Consider the following 6000-nt stretch of genomic DNA (forward strand, 5'->3'; position numbering starts at 1 on the left):
AACCTAATAATACACTAGTCTGATATAGCCTCTATACAGCAAAATCAACGATCCATTGGGACAAACCCCCAACTGACTTAACAGACCAAAGGGATCACAAAACAACAGTACTAAAACTAGCAACTTAGTCCTCGAACCATGAGGACCCACCACTGAAGAAATGTAGATGCGGCACTCGCATATCACTATCGTGGTTGCGGCTGAGTACCTAAACCTACATCTTGGTAAGAATGTAGCCCATAAAGAAATATGTAGGTCACACAAGATACGTACTGAGTATGTGGGGCGCATGGAAAATATAAATAATATCATAAATTTCATAAAAACGTACATTCGGACCATAATGACACACCTGGCTTGAGTGATATTGAATCATGCAACTCATAACATCTTAGATAGGAAATGTAGGAGAAAAACCTCATAAATCATTATAGATCATCATAGGAAACTTGACTTACCACATCAAAACTCTGAGTGACTCGGTATTTCAATAAACATGACTCTTATGGATAGGGGAGTTTCCTATAACTGACAACCCTGCGTGAGCTACATGGAATACCAACGTTTGAAACCCCCGTTCGCGGGAGCATCACACTCTTTGCCAGGGAGTACGACCTTAAAACTACAATAATAAAAATCGGGCTCTCTGTCCAATAATATCATCATCAAACAACCCTACAGTGGCACATAGGTTTGGGTAAATACTAAATTTCCCTCTTGGTGATAAGTACTACTCCCCGACAAGCTCAGAACGCGTTAGGAAATCCACCACAACATCACAAGGGTCTATCATAAAGACCAAATCAAATCTCTTTCTCATTTATCAAATCATATCAATTTGTGGATTCCTAACTCAACACATTTTAGCTCAAAATATTTTAATCTTCCTCAACATCAACAAGGTATCAATGCGTTGAACCATAAATGACTTGACATTTGGACAAGTATATGAAGACTCAATACATAATATTTTCAACAATTTAACTTATCAAAACCATTCGAAAAATACCAAGACTCATTGCAACTTCAATATTAACATTTCTCAATTTGCCATTCACCTCTAATTTAAAGGTACTTGAGACATCAACCCATAGTAGGGATATAGAATTTCCAATATCAATTATAAATTCATAATAAGAAAATAGTGGAATGATAGTATAAATCAAGGCTTAACAAATTAAATCATCATACTCTCATAATCAAATACTTTTTGGACATAATTCCATCTTAACATCATACACATATCGGATGACATAATCCCATAGATCATGAAAAATAATATAAGATATAAAACTATATTTCCAATTCATGGTGAAACATGTAAAATCTCATGTCAATATAATTCGATAAAAATACTGCACATAAGATCGAAAGGATAATCTTGTTCAAAGCCCCACATACCTAAAAATGGAAGATGAATATGAACTTCCGACTCCGGAACTTTATTCACGAAAATAAAGGGTGCTTCTCGAAGCCCTTAACATGATCAACTCTAATCCCAAATCAATTTGAAATTTCTATGGTTCAATCAAGAGACATCGAAGGATGAAATTTGGAGTAGTAGGGTTGGGGTTTGAGCCTTAGGAAATTTTGGAGAAAAATGAGCTATTGAATGCTCTTAATGGACTTAAATCCATGGTTGACCCAGATGGATTGGAGTGGGAATGACCAAAATACTCTTAAAAATCAAATACTGTCAAATCTGTCCTTTGGTGGACTATTTTGATAGGCTGAAGTATATTGACCATAAATTTTTTCTCCGATGGCCAAATTGGATGAAACCAATTTCATTGGAAAGAGGACTTTCAGAGCTTTCTGTTGATATATAGAAGCTCACCCAGATCATTATGTAAAAGGAGTTATGATCGTTTGAAGTTGACCCTAAAATTCGCCTGGCCTCAGTATTTTTTTCCTACACATTTACTGTTCACCACTATTTACGGTTAGATCAAAATGATCATAACTCATCGCTTGAGTGTCCGTTTTGGATGATCCATATATCGTTGAAAAGCTTATTCGATGCTCTACGCGATGAAGGGTTGCATATCCAGAAATCCATAAACAAAAATTATTAATCATGATGAAGAACAAAATTCAACACATTTTTGTCCGAGATCTTAACGAAAAATTTTTTCGGGACATCACAGTATGAAATATGACAACTTACTTCATTCTTGAGGTGTATATGATAGCAGTGCATAGTGTCTGAAAGAAGATAAGTGATTGAATGCACGAATATACGCGCGGAGGGACAATATGATAATGATCATCAAAAGTGATGATATTTTCACACGCTTATATGATTATAAGATATACTAGAGAAAAATTCTCTACATCATATATATTCCTCGATTTGCTTCTGAAGTAGAAAAATCTTGAAAGAGGTTATAAGCTATCATAATTTGATAGGCTTAAGGAACGATTATATTTCATTCCTGGGGAATGCAAAACTTATTAATGCAAATGTGCACTTGATTGTGATTGTATCACAACTCATCTCTAAAAGAGGTTGAATAATTTTGGAATCTACTTATGAAGTAGTAAATCTGAATTTATTCATATAATAGTAAATCTGAAATTTACTAAAGCAAAAATATATATCATGATAAACTTGGAGTTTACTAGATTAAAAGTTCATAAGTTGACATAAACGATTGCGATATTTCAAAGATGTGCATACTGAGTATTGAACATATATTGAAGAATTAGAACATTCTTCATGAACTTTAATGTTGCTTGTTCTCATGATAAGTTGGTTGGACCAACTAATTTTGGGATTGGATCCCTCAAAATCTGAAAAGAATAAAAGGTGAATAAGGGCCCGTTCACCTATCATGTGATATGTTGAAAAAATGCATCAATAAGATAATCACATGTATATTTATTGTCAACCTCCAGTTTGACATTCATAATGTTGCTTGCTCAGTAAAATTGAGTTAAGAACATAATTTTCAGATTGTGTAATCAAGATAACTCATCTTGATGATGATGGTTTGCATTGAATGCCTTCGATAAATAGCTAAACCATTTCTAATGAGAACAAAGCTTAATGTGTTGGTATGAAATATGATATATTGTATGCAATAGAACTTGTATGCATTAGACCAATAAATTATGATTATTTCTTCCCTCTCAATTGGTTCTAAGTTAGGAACCACACATTGTCCATCTAATAGTTGATGTGTGGTATACGATTAATGAATATATCACGATGCACAAAGATAAATTCTTCAAAGAAGATGGAGGATGTATGTTAGTTTTCCTAAAATAAGGGGGAGATTATACGAAGCTATGAAATATGTTAGGAATTATCATCAGATCCTCATTTAAAAGATAATATAAGTCAAATGCCGAAAGCATCTCATATTTAGCTGCAAGTGCTTCTATTTTGTGTCCTTAAAGAATAAAGTTTATGCATGCATGAAGCATGATAGACCAATCAGTTCCAAATGAAATAATCCTTGAAAAGGATAAGGAGCAAATAATCATGATAAAAAGGCAACATGCTCTTGAAGATCCTACGACATAACACTTCATGAAACTTTATGAGAGGTTTAGGTACCTGAAAATAATGAAGTGTTGAGATCTCAAAATATTATGTCGCATTGTAAACCGATACAAAATAAGAAATTATCGATGATATCTTTGATATAATATTGGCACAATATTGTAAAAGACTATGAGGATCTGAATTCTACGTTAATTTAAGTATGCTGACGTAGAAATATTTATCAAGTGACCTGAAAGGATACATTTTGGTAAGCGTAAAACTTATTTGATTTGCAGTCCAGACACTTGAAGATGTCACACTTGACATGTTGGATATTGCTACTTGACAAACATCCATATAAAAATCCCTAAAAGATTCAAAATGCCTGAAGCATATAAAGTTTCTGGAAAACTTTTTATTATACTCAGAAGATATAATTTGATGATTTGAGTATCATTGAACTCTTGGAGAGTTTTCAAAAGAAATAGAGTATTTTCTCAAATGATAAACATGCAAAAATTAAATAAGGATCCATTCTGACCTCAAGAAAAGAATGAGGAACTCCTTGGTTATGAAGTACCATATCTTAGTGCTTTTAATGCACTAATATATGTTGCAAATACTACAAGGCCTGATATAGCCTTTTTTTTTAGTTAATTTGTTAGCAAGTTTGCAGTTCCAATCTTATTGGTGATGCTGATTTTGGGTACTTATCTGACCTACATAAAGCTCGGTCTCAAATAGGCTATGTGTTCATATGTGGTGGTACTGCAATATCTTGGAGATATACAAAGTAGTCTATGATATCCACTTTATCGAATTATGCTGAGATAATAGCTATTCATGAAGCAACCCGAGAATGTGTATGCTTGAGGTCCATGATACATCTCATTCGAGAAAAATGTGGTGTGAAATATGACAATCTACCCATAATTTTATACGGAGGTAATGCATCATGCATAACACATCTTAATGGAGGATTCATAAAAGCAGATAGAACGAAGCATACTTTATCAAAGCTTTTATACATACATGAGCTACAAAAGAATGGTGATATCAACGTGTAACAGATTCGTTCAAGTGAAAATGTGGCTGATTTATTCACCACATCTTCTCCAATTAAAACTTTTAAGAAGATAGTGCATAAAATCGGGATGCAAAGGCTCAAGGATGTTCTCATTAGGGAAAGTTAATACGTGTTATACTTTTTTTCCCTTATGAGGTTTTGTCCCATTGGGTTTTTCTTGAAAGGTTTTTAATGAGACAATTGATATGTGTATTGTTAGAAATATGTACTCTTTTTCCTTCACTAGATTTTTTTTTATTGGATTTTTTCTAGTAAGGTTTTAACGAGGCACATTATCTATATAGACATTCAAGGGGGAGTGTTATGATATATATCAATTATAGTAAATGTCTATCAAGATCTATTTGATGTCTATTAGGATTTGATGTATTTGTCTTTTAGTGTGAAACTAGGGGCAAATTTTCCCTATAAATAAAAGGGCTTCCTTTATTGTAAATCATCCCTCAAGAGAAGTAATAAGAATCACTCTCTTTATTCTCTCTACTCTTCTTCTTATTCTTTATTATTTTATAACAAACAATCTTATTTTGGGACTATTTTGTGAGTGTTTTGGGTCTGTTTTGAGTCATTTTTGGGTATGTTACTTAGTGATATTTTACTTTTTATAAGTTGTTAAATGATAAATATTATCATATACTTTCATCATGGTGGTGATTCGGTTAAGCATCTAAAAACACTATGAGAAGGGAAGGGTCCACTATTAAAAGGGGTAAGATCCTAATCTCCTCTCTTTTATTGACTTAATAAATGAGTACACAAGTAAGTTGTGTTTTGTAAGTGACCAACAACTTATGTATTTGAGACTTCTTATAAATATGTTAAAATACAAGGAGATAAAGGAATTAGGACTTTATTATTTTTTGTATCTGAGGATTATCATTCAATTCACTTGTTTCCTATTGATAATTGTGAGTTACCTGTAGATGTACTAGGCATTATCATGCATAGTAATTTTTTTTATTTGTACCAATAGTTGATAAAGCAGGAACAAATTGTAGTGATAATGAAATGGTGTTAGTTGTTTAGAATATGACACTGATGAATTAGAGAATTTTGTTACAAAAAAAGAAACTATAATAGATAGTTTACAAGATTATAAGGAGATTGGTAAGGGTATGTCCTTCAAGGACATACAAGAAGCAAGACATTTGGTAAGATTTATTCTTTGTCTAAAAAATTAGAACTTATTGTGGTTAAAAGTGATAGAGAAAGATTGAGATATACATGTGGCGTTGATGGTGTCCCTTTCAATTATTGATTTTTTAGGATGACACCATTCCTAGAGAGAGTGTCAAAACACTAGTAGATCATATTGATTCCCATTTGATTGCATGTGATAACAATATGATTGACTACATAACCAGAGCACATTACTTCAAGAAAAAAATTCAAAGGTACCTAGAATATAGGGTCAAGAATATGA

This window comes from Capsicum annuum, unplaced genomic scaffold, assembly GCF_002878395.1.
Source record: "Capsicum annuum cultivar UCD-10X-F1 unplaced genomic scaffold, UCD10Xv1.1 ctg81467, whole genome shotgun sequence".
In the NCBI taxonomy this organism is placed as follows: domain Eukaryota; kingdom Viridiplantae; phylum Streptophyta; class Magnoliopsida; order Solanales; family Solanaceae; genus Capsicum; species Capsicum annuum.